Below are 23,992 nucleotides of genomic sequence, written 5' to 3' on the forward strand. Positions count from 1 at the left end.
ATTTTATACCAGCTGTATTTGAGAAGCTCTATAAATATGCAGAACAGCCAGATAATAAAATTCCTATCTCAGGAATTGCAAGTTAAGAGGGGCTATAGAGACCAGCGGAGATGAAGACAAATCCTGATGGTTTTCCTAATTGACCACAGGAGTATGGTTGGGAAGCACCTCTAGCATTTTAGCTCCAGCCAGAGGGAGCAAACCAGGACTCTTAGCTTAACAGTGTTAGTGTTATAGCAGATGACACTGACTACTTTAATACCAGCATGACACACTCATCCATCCTACAGAATTATGTGTCTGCAGTGTTTAAGATAGGCAAGCCATGTTTCATGCAAATGTTCCCTCTTTTCCCACTTTCAGTATTCAAGTGTGTAACACACTCTGTAAAGTCCCGGTGCTGTTTGAGAACTCTGCAGAACAGCACTTAGATAAATATGCAGCATTCACTTTAAGATGTTTCCACTTCCATAAGGAGGAATATAACCATTACATGACATATTTTCCCTCTAAGAAGAGAAGAGTATTTTCTTGTAATATTTCAGCTCTACTGTACCAACCCATCTGTGGAAATATTTGTGTGAAAATTCTCACCCTCCTCGTATTACTCAGACTAAAACTGTAACAATGAACTCTGAACTTTTATTTAACCTCTTTTTTAAAAAAACTTAAAATATATGTATTATACATGAGCTTTTCCTTTTCTTGTGCCCGGATAGATTATTCTTAAGGCTGTGTATTAAGTTTCTCTGGTCGTTTACGCATAAATTAATTAACACAGACGCTAATTTCAGCAGCATTGCGGCGAATCCTCCTAAGGCAGGCACCTCTCTTTCCATCTAGTCAGCGGAAAGCACATCAGAGTTGGTTCCCAGACTCAACTTCACAGCACTGAAGCCACAAATGCAGTACAATAACTTCAGGAAATAAAGCCTACATGTTTAAATCAAGTGGGACTCATGCAAAAATGAATCTTTCGCTCCCTCTGAATGTCTCAAACCCTCAGCAGTCACGACACTTTTCATGTCGTGCACGCTCTTTTTCTTGACACACTCTGAGGACAGCCTCTGCATGCCGCTCAGCATTTGCTGCAGGGATTAATATGAAACCTAATATGGTGATTGCAGCGGGGAATTAATACAAAGGCTGCTCCATAAGCTTCCTAACACAAAGTGCAGGTATACTAATCTCCTGGCGTATGCTGTGCCATGAAGCACAGTGATCTCTGCATTGAATTGGCCTGTGTGACTCATCATGGTGCTCATGAAATTGTGGATTACATTCAAGAGGGTTGTGTAACATCCCTGCAGTCACTAGATGAAGACATACAGTACATAGTGTTATTTGAATGCATATACATGTCTAATATGTAGGCAGGGATTTTCATAAAAAGTTACTTTTGTTCTGTGAGTGAAGGGAAATTAATTATCACTTCTCATTTCAATTTAATTTACCGGTACATTTAATTTGAACTTTACAAACTCATTGATGAGTTGTGCAGCAATCTTTTGTTGCAATGACAACGTGCATGTACTGTTCTGAGCCTTAATTAATCTCTCAATCCTCAGTTCAATTCTTCGGTCACAACATTTTTAATGAAACAGCATAATGCAGAAATTTCCAGTTAATAAAGCACAATACAAGGTTCAGAAGTCCCTGTTTCACTTTTGAAAACACAGAGGACACAATGTAACCCAGAAAACTGCTTAGTCTTTTTCTGCCTATTAGGAATGTGCTGTGCTTTTGTTTCTGAATTGTACGCAGCCTCATGCAGAGGATATGCATAACAGCAACTGCAACAAAGAAAGCGTCTATTAAAAATTGAATTCATGAACCTTTAATTCGCTGTTTCCCTCAAATGCAGATCAAATGTCTCCTTTACAGTGCAGCTATTGAGCTGTTTAAGCTGTTTAAAGTGCACTTGCTTTTAGACAGCTACTGTAGGTAAAATGTACAAGACAATGACATGTTCCCACCTCCTCCGGGGGTCAGAAAGCCTGCAGCAACAAGGAATTATCCTCATAAATAAAACAAATTGTTGCATTTTATATGTACTTGTGGGACACAAAAAGGGAACACTTTCTTCTTGAAGCTTTTTAGTTGACTGTCTTCTTTCATTAGTTGTCTGCTGATGAATACTGTTGATTCGCAAAGGGAGGTGTCTTGATTTGACTCCATTCAGCTCTCCATGTCTGACTTTGCTCTAATTGCTCATCACTACACTCCGGTCAAAGTCCTCACTAGAAGGAGAGGCAGCAGGTCTGGGAATTCAGCTCCACCCGCCTCCCCTGATAGAAAAATCTATTGCCAGAGAGAGCATCAACTGACAGCTTCATGGATTTTAATAGTAAACCATGACTTCTCCAGCATATTAAGTCAATGCAGTGAACACTGAGATTGCATCTCAATTGAATTATTGTCAGCAATTTTTGCTGTCATTTTACATTCCCTCAGTTACAGCGCTGATGATAAAGGCGGGAGAGGCGTGAACCACCTTTTCATAGTCATCCCATTTTTTAGCATTAGATGTGCATGTTTGCTTGATACGACAGGCCATTCATTATAAAATATGGTTCCGCAAACTGTCAGTCTTTGCTTCTGGATTTAAGACTCAAAGGACATGCACATTTTAAAAGAGTTTTTAAAAAAATGTTATCATTATGCAATGTTTTTTCAACTATCTTTGACAAAAATGAACAGATTTCACACTTAAAGATGATTTTAGGAGGGGGAATATATCTTTGCACCACTTTCAGTGTGTTGATCATTCTCATTTTCTTTTACAAAAATATTAATAATACATCAATGCTGCAGAAATTGTGAACAGAGCAGAATATGAAAGCAACAGTGACTTGAATCCTTGACACCAAATTTCATTTAAATTATATGAATAAAGAATTCAGACAGTTTTTCTTATTGATTCTATTTCTCTGAGATTACCTGTGCAAATAATATTATTACTGTTAGTGTATGTGTGTATAGTTCTACACACTAATATAGCCATCATGATTTTTAGTAACTCACTGCACTACCAGCAAAAATAAATGCCCATACTTTTTCCACCTGCTGCTTATCACGTCCTGGATTTGATCATTCAAAGTTGTTAATTATTAGATCACTGCTGTTGTCATTATTATTAATTGACTAACCAATCAAATTTGCTAGACGACCTCCAGTATAATCAGATTAACTGTAATCATTCTTAACAGTCTCATTACTGTCAGCATTTCAATACTGTCCTTCAATATGAGAAATTCAGCGAATTACAAAAGGAGAAAGGCACAGTGGAAAGTGGGCAAATCTATTTAGACCAGGCTGGGACAGTTGGGTCCTCATCAGTCTCTGGCTGACAGAAACACAATTGCATGCCACTCCTGTGATAAAGCAAAAAGTTCTTAAGCTTGTGTAGCTGTAGATATGAAAGACTAATATCTGATGACACACGAACTATCTAAATGAAATAAGAACAGTCTATTTACTGCACAGAACATCACCAATACGACTTCTTTGTTATGGAAGTTACACAGCAGCAATGCATTTTGAGAAGTCACGGTATGTCTAATAAGACAGCGAGTAAAAAAATCTTCATCTTAATTACATTACATTTGTTCCATTCAGATCATTATGGGCAATTTACTCACGGTCTCCACATGTCAAATACACCTGCGACTTTCTCTTCAGACACAACTACTCTAAATTTGACATGATTTTTCTCTTTATACCAAATATGCATGAAGAATGACTCATCATTATCCTCTCAGGGGGTTCTGAGGCCCCTTCATTACATAAAGCATCAAAGAAGAGAGGGAGAGACTGCAAACCATTAACCTGTACAGATGTGCAGATGTGGCTGAAATTATTGTTACCCTTGCATTTTATTAAAATAATGCATCATTCGCCCTGAACAGCATTGAAATTAAAAGATATTTTATTAATGCATTTCTATGTTTGGTTTGCAGTGGAACAAAACAAAAAAGGTGTGAATTGGTACCCTTTAGAAGTTGTAAGAAATCATTGATTTGTAGTGATACTTTAAGCAGACTATTGTGATTTAATTAGTATCACAGGTTTTTTCAATCTTATAATCACTCATGCAGCCAGGTTAAAAGGAGAAAATTACTCACTTGTTTGCCAGTGTGTGCATCACATTGAACATGGAAAACAGAAGGGAAATTAGAGAGTGGTCTGAAGACATTAGGAAAAAGGTAATAGCCAAGCATGGTCAACGTAAATGTTACAAGACCATCTCTGAAGAGCTTGATGTTCCTGTGACCACTGTTGCCAATATTATTAAGAAGTTTAAGGCCCATGGAACTGTAGTCAACATATCTGGACATGGTCGCAAGAGGAGTTCTGAAGTGGCCTGTTATGAGTCCTGATCTGAATGCCATTGAACATCTGTGGAAAGAGCTGAAACTTGCAGTTGGGAGACGGCACCCATCAAACCTGAGAGAACCAGAGCAATTTACTCAAGAACAGTGGGCTGAACTACCGGTGGGGAAGTGTAGAAACCTTATTCAGAGTTACAGAAAGCGCTTGACTGCAGTTATTGCCTTCAGAGAAAATTTAGCTTTTTTTTAAAAAAAAGGTGGAAGGGTATCAATATTTTCGGCCAAATTTGTATGGTTTGAGCTCTGGCAGTGGCCCCCTGTACCCACAAGACATTTTGTCTTGACTGGTCATACATGGCCAAACAAGCAAATTCTGTGACATCAACCAGGCGGGTTGTTGCTGCATGATACAGCTGATAATTGGGATAGTTTGACCCGGTGCCAAAAAAAATGCTTTGGTTAGAGTTCAGAGTTTTAGGGTTGATGTTATCATGATTGTTAACGTTAAAAACACACAAAAGAGAAACTCCACACAGATTTAAACATACCAGAGAATTTGTGCAAATATGCTCTGTTTTCATTGCTGATGCTCTCTAGTATCAATTAAAGCTGAAAAGTATGCAAAGACTGCATATGCAAGTCTACATACACACATTTACAAGCAGATAAATATGTTGTCTACTATAGTATGAGCTACGGTGCCTCGCTCATTTGCCGCCAAATTTCCAGGATATACAGCAAGGGTATAGGCTTGGTTTTAACTTGACATTTTTTTTAAAATAGTTGATTATGTGCACTGGCTCTCTCTTTTCTCTTTCATATGCACACATGTGCACACACATAAAGAACTTAACTCTGCAAAATGTTTATTTTATTGAATATGTCCTTGTTGACTTGCCTGAAACCAGGCCTGTATCGTGAATTTTTCATTTATTTTTACATTTTATTTTATCTATATAAATCTGAGACCAAAATGAATATTCAAAATTGACATTTCATAGACAGTCACAATACATGTTACAAAAGTAAAAGCATAAAAGCCTGCAGGTAATGTGTTATATGTTATATGTGATATCTTTGAATCATCTCCAAAACTTTTACTTGTATTATTTTCCATTCAACTCCTAAACTTATGGCTAAACCTTTCACTATGACATCAGAGCTCACCTGAGAGGCTGCAGCTCACCTGTCTGTGTGTCTTTGTGCCGCTCAGGCTGCTGCTGACAGGATTTTCATAATAATATAATCCCTGACAGTCACAAACAAATCATTTTGTTTTGTCTAATTTAGCTAAAAAATAATGTTCATGTCTTAATGACACATATTCAATAATAACTCTGCTCCTGATCCACTCATGGAAAAGGGGAGAAATGACATTAAATAGTTAATATCTCTCTCACCAATTTAAAAGAAAATTCATATTCGGATTAAATACAGAACAATTTCATTAGCTAAACTTGCCTGTCAGTGACACTTTGCTCCCTCTTTAAAAAGGACCTGAATTCGCTTTGAGTGGCATTTTCACCCACAGTAATTGAGTTAAATGACATGTCTGAGCAACGATCACAAATTAGGACTAATGCCTGAAATTTAAATATAATATTAACTGACTGATGTTAGTTTTGTCCAGTGAAGTCATTTTCAAGTCTGTGAGCTTTGGGACGTTTAAAATATAAATACTAACCACTTCAGATTCTCCACCTCACCGACTCCACTACTGCTGCTGCTGCCGAGCTGCTGCTAGTCAACAATGCGTAACACAGTCTGAAGCTGAGGGTTGCCAGGTAATCAAGTCGAGTATCCTCCATCTGTCTTTTCACTCTTTATCATAAGAACCCACTTTTTCCAGAAAACACACAAACCTGGCAACTCTGCACAAGTCTTACCTCTAAAATTATGTGGAGTTAAAATGGCAAGATGGTTATCGATCGGTAAAATATTGGTAGGGACAATTCAGCAACACCTTGACATTGGTAGGAACATGTCCCTACTGTCCATACCTAAATCTACACCCATGATATAACAAAGATTTATATTACTGCAGTTCCTACTAAGAATAATACTATGGGTAGAAATGGTCAGTGTAATGCTTATCAATTCAATTTTCCAAAAGATGAAAAATAGATGATTGGAAAATTGAATTAATTTTTCTAAAATTGTATTTTTTGTTCGTCAGATCAATGTATAATTAAGAGTCATTTTTCTAATTTTCTATTTGTGGGATATTGGACAGAGAAATGGAAGATTAAAAAATAGAAAAATCAGAGAGGTTTTATTTCTATTGGTGTCTGTCTGAGAGGGCTGGGTCTAAGCATCCGTTCATGGCTGCACACAGAGCACGCTGTTGTAGGTGAGTGTCACCAGTTTTTCCCTCTAAATGCACATTTGGCAATGGTGCCAACTCACAAGGAAGACTGTGTTTATGTAAATATACAGCATATAGCTTGAAAGCCACATATAGTGATTTTCCCGTATTGCCCTGGACGAAAAAGCTAAATACGCTAGCCTATGTAGCTAACATTACCGTTGTTATGTGTTGTGTCCATGCCTCATAAACACTTGCAGATGCAGCCACTGCACAGATTGAAATAAAAAACAAAGTCAGATTGTAGAAGTTAAACTATCACTGTAAAGTTGATAAGCCGAGAAGCCCCCTCTTCAGCCCAGGTAAATGCATACTGTGTCAGGAGAAATTGGTGCTACACCTTTATAGCCTACTTCTTTTAATGAGCATCTAAAAGCATCTTAAGCATCTGAGACGATCTTTGTCCCATTGTAACTCAATTTTTTTTTGTTCAATTATTATGAAACAAATCTAATCCAATAAAATGTTAAGCTCTTTTTTACTTCCTTTGAGTCGCTGTGTTCACTGTTGTTTGTTAAAATGACAATGATAACTCTTACTGCAAGCTGTTGCTGTTGTTAATTACTTGAATATGCTGTTGAACATACTGCTGATTATATTGAGTGGAAGCATATGTTGAGATGTTTAAGAGGATTATTGCCTCAGATTGTTTAGATTTAAGTTTCCTGCAAGACATGTCCTTTGTGTTTGAACTAAAATATTTGTAACATTAATCCCAACTAGACTGGGCTTCATTTCCCCAAATCATCTTCAGGCTAAAAGGATCTTAGTCCATGGAGTTACGATGGGACTAAGATCATTTCAGCCTTAAGATGCTTTTAAGAAATGGGGCTTTGATCTGCAACAACACTCTGGAGAACTATCTTTCTAGGAACACTCACCAAGAAAGTGAGAATATCAGTCATACATGTTTGTATATACTGAATGCTATAAAGATTTTCTAATTTAACTTCTTACAATATGGATAAACAGCTGCTGGATAAACAGTTGCTTTTGAACTAGGCTCACATCAGGATGAAAGAAAAGGCAAGAGACTGGAGGCATCATTCCATTTTTTTTTTTTTTATTGGGCAAAAACCTGTACAAAATCAAAGGCTGTGCCTAACACTGTAGTTTCACCTGAGAAAATTCAGACACATCTAACATTTGGGCTGAAGTTTCTTACAGAGGCTGTGGCAACTGTTTTCATTAACTGCCTCATTAAAAGAAGTACAAAGGACAAAGGATGGATCACCTTTGCAGCTGTGTGACATTACAATACATTGGTTACCGGCTAAATGATGGACAAACTTGTACTAACACATGTTTATAAAGACAGTTGTAAATGCTGCTGAGTGTTTGTTGCAGAGGAGAGCTGAAGGAATGTCCTGAGTTGAGATGAGAGGATCTGCAAGAAGCACCTGCACAGCCAGCAGGATGTATGTATGTAACATATAAAGCACCAATTCCTCCTGATTCACAGTACTGACTCACACACACACACCTGGGCTGGGGAGGGGGCTTCTCAGCTAATCAACTTCATAGTGATAGTTTAACTTCTATAATCTGACTTTGTTTTTTATTTCAATCTGTGCAACGGATGCATCTGCGAGTGTTTATGAGGCATGGACACACCGCATAACAATGCTAACGTTAGCTACATAGGCTAGCGTATTTAGCTTTTTCATCTGGGGCAATACAGGAAAATCACTATATATGGCTTTCAAGCTATATGCTGTATATTTACATAAACACAAACAAACATAAATCCTCGTGAGTTGGCGCCTTTGCCAAATGTGTATTTAGAGGGAAAAACTGCTGACACACACCTTCAACAGTGGGATCTCACTGGATGTAATCCTTGAATGCAGGTGTGACGACAGGCGAGACAAGCAGCCCCACCAGCGAACGAACGAAACAAACTAAAAATACAAGTTTAGAAAATTGAATTGAATTTTCCAATTTTCTATTTTTCATTTTTTATAATTGGAAAAATGAAGTGATAAGCGTTACACAGAACAGAAATACAGCTCAGAGGAATTGTCTGTTTGTGAGCTGGAGGAGCAGATGTTTCATCAGTAGTCGAGGGACATCAACTCACATTAGTCTGTGCAGATGAGAAAATTGACAACACGTTACTTCCGTACTAATGGATCAATGTAATTAATTCACCAGAGATGAGGATCAATTAGTCCCATCATTGCCCTTTTCCACTTAATTAATATTCTAAAGCTTTCTGAATGTATAAATGGAGTAACAGATATAAAGGTCCCTCTCAGAGATAAACAAACAAAGCAGAAAAAAAAAATACAGAAACAATAAGGTAACACTTAGTGCCTACGGTGTAGCTGAAAGCTATATTTCATTTTTATCGTGAGTGAATTTTCAGCACAGAGAGGAAATGATGCAGTCCCAACATCCTTCCTTCCATCTCTTCAATGACAGAGTGACTGTGAGCATCAAAGTCAAAGACAGTCAAACAATGACAGAGTCTGTGTAGGCAGGATTGGTAAATTCTCGGTGAGGTTGGTGGTGGATTTTAGTTGAAGACTCATTCTGTCTTTCTGTCTTTTTTTTTATGAACAACGAGGCCATTGTCTCTAGATTCATGGATGAAACTGGGTCTGTTGACTAGAACCAGACTGCAGAGCAGTTTTATCTGCAGCCTGTCTTGGGTTTGCTCATTAACAGAAGACACAAGCTGAATTTTTTGCATGAGCAGAAATCCTTATCTTGGCTCTCTGGTTTGTTTGTTTGTTTACTTGTGTTCATTGATTTAATCCTGAGAGTAGATAGCAGAGAGCCTGAGTGAGTGTTCATGGCCTGGATTATTTTCCTGATTTGAACTCTCTAACATATTCGTTACCATTTTCAGCTGCACAGAAAAACTCCTTGGAGGAAAGACTTGGAATGAAAGACTCTTCAGTCTTCTTATCAGATGAATGGCAGTTTTAATCTTGCATGTATGGCGGTGTCTGTTAAAGAAATCCAATACAATTTTTTAAAATGAATTTTGAATACTATGCATGATGTATTTGTTGCAGAAGTCCTGATGCTGAACTATCACATCTCATTTCAGCTTCATCCTGAAAATAGGGAAACCCAGCTGTTATTACTGAATGCACTATATAACTGTATAAATAATACCCCTGAAAATGTGTTGATAACAGCTTTCACGCTGCATGTCCACCAGGAGAGAAAAATATAGGATCTTGAATGTTTGTAACAGAAGTTTTTGTAATGTCTGACTGTCAAATGATTGTACTTTGCCTTAATTGCAGACAACAGCAGCCCCTGTGTCTACCTTTTCTATGGGAAATATGCTCATTTGTTTTCTTGCCGAGAGTTAGATGAAAAGATTGATTATCACTCTCATGAGAAGAGTATCAGTCTTCTCACCTAAATGTTGCCAGTAGAGCAAATAAGCGTATTTATCTAAGCAGACGATTAACTTAGCATACCGTAAAGACTAGAAACAGGAGGAAAAGACAGTCTGGCTCTGTCCAAAGAATCCACCTAAAATACCTAGGCAGAAATGTAAAAAAGAACATCTTATGCTAAGCTAAGCTAATGCTTAAAGCTTCATATTAAGTATACAGTCTACAATCTTCTGAACTAACTCTTGGCAAGAAAGCAAATGTGTGTATTTCACAAAATGTTGAACTATTCCTTTAAAAACAACAACAACCTGAACCCTTACAGGTTCAGTTTGTTCCCATGCTCTTCCTTCATCTTTTTATTGAGATGCAACCCACGTAAGCACTAACCTGATCTGGATTCATGCCATGATGTCATGCTCAGTATACTGAGACACGCTGGGCGAACTATGACATGCAAGAATTCATTCATGAGTCCAAATGATTTGGTTGTTTATTCATTTTCTATGCCACTAAACCACATGATCACAAAGGATATAAGGCTCACGTGCAGTCTGACATGTAGTATTGATTAAAAATAAATACGAACCCTGACTCCCGGTGGAAGTAATACATATAATTGTCGAGGTCAGAAATTTACAGGCGAACAGTTTTCAGGATTGTGAGGGGAGCTGATTCATGGTTACTCAGGGACAGAAGGGAGAACTGACATGAGAAACAACAGTGAGTAAATAGGGAAATGTCAGACTGGTAATTTTAGTTTCAATTTTTAATAGCATCCTCTGTCTCAGTACAAATGAGAAGTGACAGGATGCCAGGCTTTTATTGACCAGTTGACATTTAAACCATTAGAGGATTCCCTGCCTTATCCAATCATCCCCTCTACAAACAAATGTTGCCATGCAATTCTCAAAACAGACTGCTCTCTCTCTCTCCCCTCGCTGCGCTGTCAGCCTTACCAAATATAAAGCGTTACTGCCGGTGACATGCGTGCGCACTCTCAAGGGCAAGGACAAAAATTTGAATAAGGACATTTCACCCTAAATGCCAGAGGGCTTCAGGGGCATGCAACCTTGGGAATGCTGGAAAACTGATTTTTGACAAGAGAGATGGATTGCTTGAGTTCAAGATCAGGTGGTTTAGACAAGAAAGGAAACACGAGTCATCTCAGATTGACTTTGTTGGCGTTGTGACACCAGTCTGCAGGATTTTTTTTTTCCAGGGATATATACGTCCTAAAGCACTTACAGTAAAAGACCATTATGTTAAGCTGTTTGCATCTAATGAGATAGAAAATGGTTATCAGACAAGGCTTTGGTTTGTTCACTTCTCTCCTACAATAAAATGCCAAAGGAAAATCATTTAATCCATCCAATCCTGACATCCTGACAACATACGAATCATAGGAGCAAAAGCATTTTTCACTGTCAAGCTGACTGACAGACCTTTTAAAATGATGACTGACTTTGTGTGAAAGCTAATCATGTATTTTAAATCTACTTAACAGCTGTAAAGCCTTACTGTCTGCATTGTTTGAATTTCCCTTCTGGACAAAAACATTTCTGCTGCATTAAACATCAGTATAATGCAAAAGCTTTTTTTTTTTTCTTTTGTCCCTCTAAACTGAAATGGCAAGAAAGAAAACAAAATTGGGGCTTTTAAGGTCATAGAGAATATTGATTTTGAGGCTCTAGCCATCACAAATTGGACCCCCTCTGGCAGCATTTTTGGGCAAACTGAAATGAACCCAGCAAACAGCAAGAGAAGCGACCGCTTTGTGGTTTGTTATATTACTCAAAAAAAAAAAAAACATTCGCTCTCAGAAATACAGGCACCATCAGAGAAAGTGCAGATGAAAGTGCAGCGTATGGCCACATTTTCCAAATGAGTGAATTAATAAATAAGTTAAAATATAGCTCATGAATGAAGAATACAAAATGTACAGTGTGCAGAATTTAAAGTCCGCAGATGCATAATAAGAATGAGACATATAAATATATGACAAAACAAAAATAAATGCAAATAATGCCAAAACATCCAAACATTGTATCAGTATTAAACATTTTAAAAAGTATTAAAATCATATCTTGATTAATGTCTTTATACATGGAGTGGAGAAGAAGTATGAAACAACAACATGATACTTGTTTAAGCAACCACACCAAGCTTCAGGGCTTATGAATACACTTAAAAAAAATACCTAAAGTATCAATTAATATGTGTGGCTTCTTGCCATATAAACTCTGGCTGTCACATACTGTGAGCTTGGTGCATTTGAGAAGCTGTTTGAGAAAAGCTCCATTATTAAGCATGTAACAACGCATTATGTAATAACACTACATTATGTAATAACTCAATAATATGTAATACATTTACCCGCATTTTTATTATTATTATATCATTTATTTAATTATTACATATTGCAGTGATTATTAGAAAATATGGAAGTTGTACTTTTGATGAAAATGTAATAGTATGTTACGTAATAACCGACCAAAATGGATGTCTTCATTCATAAAATCATTATAACATTGTAACAACGTTTATTTTATGCATTCTAGCATGAATCATAATGACTCAAAATTGGTTTTAAAAAGATACTATTAGTTCAGTAGATTAACATCTTTTATTAGTCAAAACTACATCAAGTGTCACTGGCTCATAGAGATATAGAAACTGCACAACACTGAGTGTTATACTGACACAAACATCTAAGTACTGGTACATACAAATGTCAAGAGAAAGACAGACAGACACAGACACACACACACGGCTCTGCCATTAAGCAATCAGGATTATGGAAATTTTATACAGAAAAAGAGACAGAAATGGTTGCACGACAAAAGACCAAAATGGAACAGTAAATTCAAATTCTTTATTCTCTCAGTGCTCAGTGTACCATGTAACATGTACCATACTGTAGTGAACAAGCCAACAACACTATGGATGAACATTTAGACTATTAAGTATTATCTTTAATTATGTTTTAAATAATTAAGTGAAAAACAACCACAGCACATAGCCTAATAACACACTGATTTGCAGTGTATTTCTAATATACAAATAGTGCAAAAGCTGCTTATCAAGTATCCCGGCACTGGGCACGACTAGCAGCCCACTTCCACTTGACCTGAGAGGCCTGGCAGGAGTGTACTTTTAAAACATGTCTGTAATGTATTTGGTTCCACTCCATGTATTGATTTATGAACATCAGCTTTGCCTCATATTCAATTCTGTGACTGACAGGAAGCCAGTGTAGTGCTTTAAGAATTGGGGTGATGTGGTCTGACCTTTTGGTCCCTGTGAGAACTCTAGCAGCTGCATTTTGAACAAGCTGAAGCTTTTTGATGGTCTTTTTGGGGAGCCCTGTCAGAAGACCATTGCAGTAGTCAAACCCTGCTAGAAATAAAAGCGTGAATGAGTTTTTCCAGATCAGCTTTTGACATGAAGTCCCTGAGTTTGTCTGTATTCGTAAGATGATAAATAGTTGATCTTGTAACTGCTTTTATGTGCCTATTTAGACTAAGATTAGCATTTAATTTAGTTTAATTGTTAAAAATATAACGTGTACAGAGGAAGACATCCATTTTTATTGTTTATTACATAATTATTACATTTTGTCGAGTTATTACATAATGCAGTGATATTACATTATGTGTTGTTAAAAGGCAGACTGTTGCTTATTCTCTTCCCTCACACTGCCTCACAGAAAACTCTACCTCACATGACTGAGGGATTTTGCCATACAGAATGGCGCACTCACACATTTGGCAAAACTGAAATTGCTGGGATAATGGCTGCATTATGTTTATGTGTAATGATGTGAAATGACTGCTTTGGCACTGCAGGGAAACAATGATACGTTTTAGTGAGGAAGTGGCTTGTTAATTTTCTGGTTTGTGACAATGTGCACGACTTAGAAAATACCTTTATGTTGCTGCAATCGCTTCTTATAAGAGACATACTGTATTTCCTTTGAAGTAAATACTAACCCACGTAATGGCATCATGTTCTGGATGCAGCAAAAGCAATTTCACCCAGAACGATCAACTTCTCAGCAAGTAAAGCTGTTCAGGCTCAGTAATATTTGCTTTCATCATTTTAACGAGGTGCATGCATATTTAAGTTTCAATTAGGTAATGTAGTCCATGTCACCATCCACTCGTAGATCATTACAGCAGGATTATTGCCTGATGTTTGTGATTTTTGTCTTGTATCATCAAGCCTTCACACTGACAGTGTGAGCAGCTAAGTTAATGCTAAACCTGCAGCTTTACATCAGCATCCTGTGCCGAGTTTGTACCTTGAGGCATTCTCCTGACAACCTGAAGGTGTTAGTTTGGGCACACATACTATACACACATAAATAAACTACGGCTGCCCCCTGAAAGTTGATGACTCGAATTATCTGTCAGAGACCCCTCAGTCGACTGAGGTTCTTCAAGTCCAGCAGTTGTTTTTGGGGTTTTTTTGTCAGTCAGTGTACATTACAATAACAGGATAAATATTAGGATACATTCTGCTCAATTCAGCATATTAATGATATAATTTACAATTCATTTATTATAGGTTCAGCTGTCAGAGTTGCTTCGCACCCGTACAGAAGAAACGCTGATTAGCTTATTGTAAAAGTCGAAGTGAAGCTATTTTGCTGAATCGCAGGGTAGCTGAATCTCTCAGTAGACTGAATAGACCATAATGACCAAATTGAATAGATGTTTTGAGGCATATTCGACCATATTATCACTGAGTTTGGTGTAGCAGCTTTTTCTCAATGAGATACCGAGCTGTTTCCAGCTAAATTAGTTCAAGACAGTGATGCCTATTATCACAGATCAATAACACAACAGACATGTGTACAGATGATCAAGGTTTATGGTTTTATTTTAGTTGTTTTTGGCCTTTTGTTATTGTCCTTTCCTCTCTTCGTTATCCATTTTTACCAACAACTCAGAGACGAACCATGCCCGTGATGTCACCATCTAGCTTGTTCAAAGATGGCTGTGCACTAGTGGTGAAAAAAACGAAAGACTTTTTTAGTTTTCCAGCAAATCTAGGTGAATTTCAGGTTCGATTGCAGAGCCCTATCTTACCAAAAGTAAAAATCAAATGAACTACACTCATATTGTTCAGTGCTTCATCTCCTCTTTAATGATAAATATCCATTATAGCAGCTTTAAATGAATTTCAAATCTTATTGCTGATTTTGCTAATGCTTTAGCACCTGGCTGTGCCCTAAGAGCACCACCGCCCTCATGAAATAGCTTATATTTTTCTTCAACAGCCAGTTGACATATTTTATGGGAAAAATGCGGTGGAGTTTGCGCCTCACTGTGCCCCTTGGATTCAATGAAATATGACATTCTTGGGGAAAAATGAGACTCTTTTCCCACAATCTGACAAACGTCTCGAGTGAGAAAAGTGCCAGTTAAAGTTGAAAAAGTAGCAGTATTCCTTCAGCCATTTAAACTGCACTCCAACTTTAGCAGAGTTTCTGCAAAGTGATAGAAACTAATGATCCACTGGAAATGCTGAGATAAAACCAGGCCACTGTCTGTTGACATGTTCTGGCAGCTCCATTATGAAGCAGATGATTTGACTTTGTTGGAGGATTATATTGTATGTATCCTGCAGCAGAAAATGTTGTGTAGTGGCGATATCAATAAAATGCAGCAGGCATCAAGTTGGACTTCACACACAGAAATGTCTCTCTCACGCGCTTTAGAAACTCGTAAGTGCCTATTTCAGATCCAGTCATTGCAGACTCTTCTCCGTCTTAGATAAAATCTTGCCCTGATGAGAAATACATGAATTTTATTAGATCAAATTACTGTGTTGAATCTAGACTATGACATTTTCTGACCCAACAATTGAGAGATAACTAGCCAGTACGGCATGTACTAGGGTCATGCGAGGTGCCGACAGTTTCATTTTGTGGCTCCAGATATTTATGATAATCCATTTCTCTAGTTGTTCTTCATCAGTAACTCCAAATGCAAGCATGGCTTATTCTGGCTTTGAATCTTCCCCAGTAAAGGTTGACAGACTGTATGAAATATCACGTCACAAGCCACATAAAATATTGCCTTCTGATGAAATGTTGTCACCCTTTGAATCATTGTTTCTCCATGCATTCCTGATGTGACCTCAGCACACAAGTTATCCATGATTCACAGACTGTCCGCTATTTGCAGCTTTGGCTCGGTGGCTTACTTAACTGTAGGTGAAAGCAATGGTATATGTCATTTTGATCTGTTTTACCTTTCAAAAAACTTCTACATTAGCAAGCAGGACCTTGCTTAGCTTGCAAGGTCTGTCCATTTTGTCTGATCATAAATAATATAGTGATTAAAATGAGCTGCATTATATGACTAAATGGCTGATGAACAGTTTGAATGTAAACAGCAGTTCCTGCTCCATTTATCCATTTATAGGTCTAGCAGTAAAAAATAACATAACCCGTGAGCACTCAGCTTAAAGAGGGGTGCTCTTTAATGAAAGCAAAAGTAAATATCCTACTTCCAAGGCCAAAATGAAAAATATTAAAGGCTTAATGTTATTGTACATAAAAAAAATAATGTTACTGCAATTATTATTATGATTTATATTCTCTCAGAATAGTAAGTCTTTGATTTTTAAATAATGATGAAAATTAGTTTTTCCCCATTTTGTGTTTTTAAATCATCAAAAGCACTGAAACACAGTGCACATAATAACATAAAAGCCACAGTGCATGCAGAGAACCAATCCATCAAGCAATTCAAGCATTCTCCGAGAAAATATCGTACTGCATACCAGGGTATTGTGTTATTTTTTGCACATGGGGCTATTTCCACTGCAGTATCTTCAGGTGTCTGTTTGCAATGTGTGTGTAGGCGGCTGAGTGATGCTTAGGTCACAGCAGCACTTAAACTCTGATGTATGAGGCATCAGCAACATGAGTCAATTATTTGCAGCACCATTTGAGAGGCGCAGGTGTTGACAGGAGCCTCGCTGACTTCAGTTTGCTCACAGACATGTTTTATGCATCACTGTAAGATAAATATATTGAGTTTAGCCTTTTGTCAAAACAAGACTGCAGGTTTTAGAATCTCAGCTACCGTCTGCAAGGTGCTGTTTAATGTAATATGTTCAGCAAGGTGGAGATACTTAAAGAGCAATTATTTTTTTATATAATGTTTTGTTTCTTTAATAATTTGTAAAAATGTATAATTATATCAGGCCTATTGTAAATCTGAGATATTATTCACACTGTCCTGTATGATGAGTAGCTGGTAGCTATTGTAAATCCTTTACTAATCATGTAGTGCAACTGTGTCTCTGGAAAAAAAACATTTTACATATTAATATAATTTCAAAGGCTATATAATGGTTTTAGCCATAATAACCACATGCCTCTAGGAAACCTGCAACCAGCAGATTAACAGTTTGGGCTTTCAGCGAAATGTCTTGACAACCATTGAATGAATTGCCCTGAACAGATCCTCTGACCTTTCTTCTAATGCCACCATGACGCTCACATTTGTGTTTTTTTTGGGAGGTGAAATGTTTCAATAACTACGAATGGATTTCTATGAAACGTGGTACAGATATCCATGTTGCCCAGAGGATGAATCCTAACGCCTTAGTGACACCCTGACCTTTCCTCAAGCATCCCCAGCAGGTCAAAGATCTCACTTTATCATGTGAAATATCTCAACATCTACTGGATGGATTGGCACAAAACATTCATGGTTTCTAGATGATGTATCCTAATGACTTTGGTGAGTTTTCCTCTAGTGCCACGATTAGGTTTGTGTTTTTGTGATCTGTAGTGATCCCTGACGTTTCCTCTAGTGCCATCATTAGGTCAAAATTTTAACTGCCCCAACATTTTGGTTTATAACCAAATACTTCACCTGCAATATTCTGTTTAGTGCTACTTAGCAAATGTTAGCATGATAACATGCTAAACTAAGATGGTGAACATGGCAACGCATGTTAACATTGTCATTGTGGGCTCGTTAGCATGATGGTGTTGGCATTTAGCTCAAGTACAACCTCACATGCCTGTAGACTCTTGGACACTGATCAGACAAAGGTAGATGTGCCTGTACTAACTACACCAAAAGTTTTCATATAAAGTAGTTTTTGTTTTTCAGAAAAGAAGCAGCATCTCAAACAGCCCTACAGTGCACCTTGTGACAAAAACTGAGAACTAACTGAACTGCATCTTTCTGTGTTTCCAGTGGAGTGACAGCTCTTCTTGACAACATGTTCCACTCCACCTACACTCCAATGAAAAAATGGTTGCAATGATAATTACTGTGCACAGATAATATGTAATTAGCAACCAGACATACTCATTAGAGAAATCTGCCAATTTCCATTTCTCATTTCATTTCCATTCACATTTCCCAAACAATGAGCGGCATATTGTATCACCAAATCTGTGCCTCAAAGACAGGTTACTATGGAGGTTTAACTCCTTTGGTTGTAATCATGGGTTAGTGTGAGCTACAATATAGGAGGCACTTACTGAGACGTGAGTGTGTGTTGGAGAGTATGTGGATATAATGGACTGTTACAGCATTGCCCAAGGCTTCAACCCACCTCTTGAGGATCTGCTGCCGCTCTAAGTTATTCAGTACCACATCACGAGTCCATCAGACCATAAGCTGAATGAATGTGTGATTGAGTCTTAGTCATAGTTTGTACAGGTGCCAGTGCAGTGTTAGACTCAGAGGTCAGTCTCTAAATGCTTCACTCATAGAGGCTAAGGACAGTCTCCCAGGTTTTGTTGTTAAAACTGGGTGGAAACAATTAGAGAGTTTTAAAAAAAACCTGCATTGCGGAATCAATCCAAAGTCTTTAGGATGGCCCTTCACACTGTGGCGGTGACATGCAGTTCACTACGAAGAAGAATGGGGGGAGAGCAAAATTTCTGGTAAGATGCGTCCTTGACAAAATGTAAAGGGTGTAGGTTTGTTTGCGGCCATTCTCACTGCTGTTCAAGCAACTACCAAGCATTTAAAAATCCCCAGACTGGTAAGTGGAGATCTCTGATTGGTGTCACAAGACTAGTGCAGTGTACACATATAGTCCACTGATGAATCTACATGCACAGAGTGAAACAGAGTTAGTGTTGGGTGGCTGTGAATCCAACTCTGTCGTCTGCTTGCTGAGGTGCTCTCTCAGTTCCAGCTGCAGTGCTGACAAGCATGGCAACCTCAGAACTAAACAACTCAAGACAGGTGACTAGCTGCACTCTGAAACACCCCAGGCCCTGTACTGAAAATCCTCCCTCATCCTAACTCTCTTTGGTGCTGCTGGCTGTGAATAACAAGCCTAAAACCCAAAATTGAGCGCACCGCCATAGCTCGGTCAGGCAGTTTACTTTATGATATATCACAAGCTGTACATCCTTACGGCCGTTTTTAAGTTCCCAGTGTCCCCAACAGAGACTCAGAGCTGGTACAGACAAGAATTATTCATCCAGGACTGTCAGGGAGCATTTAGACCTTTCAGACAGCTGCAGCCTCCACTGTAAAGCAATAACTTCACTGTTATATGCTGCGAGAAATGAAAATAACCTTTACAGTGTTTAAAGAGCAAACTTGCAGGTTTGAGACCCCGGTGAATCAATATGTAGGGAAATGATATAGGAACTAGATTTTCATAAAAATATACTTACATATACACTACAGTGACTTCTGGAGTCATTTTTGTGAGAATTTTACTTCTGCATCTAAAAAAAAGCCAAACCGGAAGTGACGTAACAAAAGGGAGAGCACTCAAGCTGAATGATAAGAAATGAATGGATCTCAACACTTTATTCATACGCATATGACAGACCACAGCCTTATAATTATGAGCCTGCTAGGTGTCCAAGAGACAAGACCAGGGTTAGACGGAAGAATGGTCAGAGGAGAGAAATTGAGTTGTGGTGTGAGTGACCTGCATTAGCTTATAGATATATACATGTTTTTATCTACTGTGAAGTTTGCTATCATGTATCAGGCTACAACAAAACTAGTATTGGTTGTCTAATACTGGCGGGAGTATTGATACTTACTGAACAGAAACTAACAGAAACTAATGCACAAGTATCAGCTTGTGTCAGCTTGTATCTCGCACTGCGTAATATAACCTCACAAACCACTTTTATGGTGCTCTACTGTTACTGCAGGGGAGAGAGAGAGAGAGGCAGACTGAAAGAGGGAGGAGAGAGAGAGAGAGAGAGAGAGAGAGAGAGAGAGAGAGAGAGAGAGAGAGAGAGAGAGAGAGAGCGAGAGCGAGAGAGAGAAGGCCTCAGCTGTGGAGAGTGTGTACTGTACTGCAGGGAGGTGGCTGCCTTCTGGGCCCCGGTGGAGAATCTCACCCCCAGACCTGATATGCCATGCCTGACACTGCACCCAGGCTTTGAAGCATGCTGTCTGAATCCCTTTGTGCTACAGATAGCTTACATGATTTTCAGGCAGGAGCATGGCACTCCCCAGGCCAGCAGACATGAATATGTTTAGGGAGAAATAATCTATTACTCTATTACTGAATTCTTTCAATTGTCTGATTTTATATATAATTAGAATAAAAACATTGTGGACCAAGATAATAAAGTACATATTGATGCTGAGTGTTCAGCAGGTTTCTAAACCTAGAGGTCATTGCTACAAAGGTTTTGAATGGCCTCATTTGGGTGACAATCAATAAACATTAATCACAATCACAAAGTGTCTTACTGTATAGAAACTGTTTATGAAGTTCAGATCAGATATATATATCAAACAGATATGCATTGATGGTTAGGCTTGCATGCAGCAGCAGCAGCTTAAGACTAATAACAAACATGTCCTATATAAAGAAACTATTCATGTATTCTTATGTTCATGAATTGCAGTTAAGACAATAAGGCACATTCTGTATCACAAATGTAAACTAAGAGTTAATAGCAAAACTCAAAACACAAGATTGTAACTTTTTAAAATATGTGTGTGCATGTACCAAATGCATAACCCTAACCCCCCATCAGTCAATCATTCATGATTTCCCCCCCAAATTTCATATAAATCTCTTACCAGATTTCAAAAATAAATAACTAAACAACAAAACAATTGGACAGTGTAACAATCTGGGACTTTACCATCCACCGTTTACCCATAAAATAAATCCTGACTGTCTATATCAAGTGAAGAGTGGGCTGTCTGAAGTCTAAGGAGGATTACCAGGCAAACGACTACTCTCACTACCAGCCAGCTTGTGGGAGGACATCAGCTTTTTTCACTTCTTTTGACATGTCACAGAAGGAAAAGCGCAGGTGTAAATAGTAAAATGAATGATGGCTGAATTCCATTTAGCTGCTTCAGTTTCACAGTCCTGATATTGTTCGTGCCATCTATCAGGACTTACTGACACTTGAACAGAACAGAGCCATCATTTATGTTATTTATAACAGTATGTCTGAAGGCCTATTGCATTGTATTGGTGACACAGAGTCCAGTCCTGTGGCTGCAGGTGACTTTTACACATCATTTCAAGTAATCAAGTCATATCCGGATAAAATCCACATGTGATTTAGTACACCTTTGTTTACACTTATATGCATCTCCGTTGGCAAGATCACAGATCTGATTACAATCTGTCTTGGTTTTCCCGGGCCACGTATAAATCAGGGTCAGCCCAACTCCAGTCCAGAGGGTGGTGATAAAGCATGTGAAGCTGTTTGGTAACTGTCAAAAACTAAGAGAAGAAGAATAAATTATGCACTTAAGCAGTTTAGTTATAAAATACAATTAGCAATGACAGCTGCTTAGCTATCAGCTATCTATAAACTAAAACAAACACATGGATTACTTGTATTTATGGACAAGTAATGTGGGGAGACAAAAGTTTTATGGGGATCAAACCTGCTTCCACTAGGCTAGAGAAACAGAGTACACTCAGCAAGGCGCATGGGAACATCCCCACATCAAATTTGCAATACACAGGATTTGGCTCTCAGGTTGTAGTCACGTTATGTGGAAGGTGAAACATTGTTTTATATTTCTCGTAATAGCGTAATGTTTCTTCGCATAACAGCAATCAGTCATTATGTTAAAGGGACTATGACCCTTGTAAGTTGAAAATAATGTATAGTTAGCAATTCATTGAAAAAAATAATAAATCCACACCGTTTACATGGCAGTTGAATTAACATGAACCAACAGTATAGTGATGGCACTGTCATGAGGTAAGCAACATAATTTAAACCGTCAACCTGAAAGTAATCATGAGGAGAGAAACAATACAACTTCTGTGCAAACTATCAGTACATTGAAGTATTTCTGGAGCTGATCTGCACAGTTTCAGTCCAAATGGTTTGTTTGATTACTGGATCATCAGTGGAATTACTGCATCACATTACTTCACCAGATTAGTTATATCTATGATTGAAAAAAATGGATTCTGCTAAATTGTGCTAGCTTATGTAAGACTTAATGATCAATTTCTTCCAAAATATAATTGGAAAGTTGCCACAGGCAGATTAACATAAAAGATAATTAAGACGAGGGCAGTAATAACAGGCAATTAAAGGCAGTTCTTTTCACTGTCTTGGATTGTTTCTAACCAACTGAGGTGCTGCATGAAGTGTTAGCAGCTATTTATGCAGTCAGACCTTGCAGTAAACCTCTACATAAAACAGTACATTGTTATTTATTCCTTTGATCTTGGTCAGCTCAGTTTGGATTTATGTTACTGAGCAGCCATGTTGAAACAAACAGCTAAGGACTCTGATCTTTCATCGTATTAACTAAACCTTTTTTCCTCTTTCTCTGGATTCCTGTTATGTTCATGAGCCTGTCTGAGATCACAGAAATGACCTTTAAAGTGGATTTTCTATGTCAGCGTTGTAGATAAGCTCCAGTAGCCTGTATAGTGAAGATTAGTACCACTGTAGCTCAAACATGCTACAAATTAAAGAAGGACACGAAAAAAAGTAAAGTAGCCATGTTATATGAACAGCTGCAGCTGTATCATCGTCTTGAATAGTTTTAGTTTTATTTCCCTGAGGCCTTTGTGTTGCTCTACCTCCTCCCCTGGTTTAGCAAATATGAGCCAGAGCTCCATGTGCCACCCTCAACAGTGATAACAAAAGACAGAGCACCTACAAGAAAACAAGGTCTAAAGGTGAAGGGATAATGGGATGTTTTAGTGTTCAGGCTAAATAGCGAAGATTTATAAGTCCTGCAAGGGCAAACTTGTGTTCGTGTTTCTGCTTTTGCTTTTGTTGAACTTTAAATGAAAGCAGCAGCATAAAAGGCTTTTAAGTACAGTCTCTTGAAATTTCGTGAAAAGAGCACAGCGTCTTGAAATGCAAACGCTTTGTGCACAAAAGGTTAGCGCAAGAAATTTTCCCACCACATGAAGGATTCACGAGTGAAAAGAAGTCCGTAGTCTGTTTATTTTGAGGGAAAATAAAGTGTTGTTGATGGAGTGGTGCTAAACCCAACATCAAAAACAGACATGGCAGACATGTTGAAGGTTATTATGATAAGTATGCAGTACAGATTACAGGTAAAATATTGAAATATTAAAGGGGCACTCAGTTTGGTAATGCTTTATTTTACAGGTCCCTTAATTTTATAGTAATTTCTTGAAAAATTTCTGAGTGATTTGCAGATATTTAATGATTAATTTTGATGATTAATTAGTTTTCAAATTGACAATGACATGAACGATTACATAATGAGTACGTTCTTACCAACTAAAACAACTTAACGATTGTTTTCAGTTTTTTCTGATAGTTTCTACCATATTGCACCACCCTCTCTGTAAAATGTCCTAAAAATTAACCGTTAAATACCTACAAATTATTTTGAAATTTTCCAGGAAATTACTTTAAAACTAAGGACCTGTAAAATAAAGCGCTACCCTCAGTTTTACACAAGGATCCATTTTCTCATCATTTCGGGTACTAATTGCCT

Source organism: Thunnus maccoyii, chromosome 14 (genome assembly GCF_910596095.1).
Source record: "Thunnus maccoyii chromosome 14, fThuMac1.1, whole genome shotgun sequence".
Classification (NCBI taxonomy): Eukaryota; Metazoa; Chordata; class Actinopteri; order Scombriformes; family Scombridae; genus Thunnus; species Thunnus maccoyii.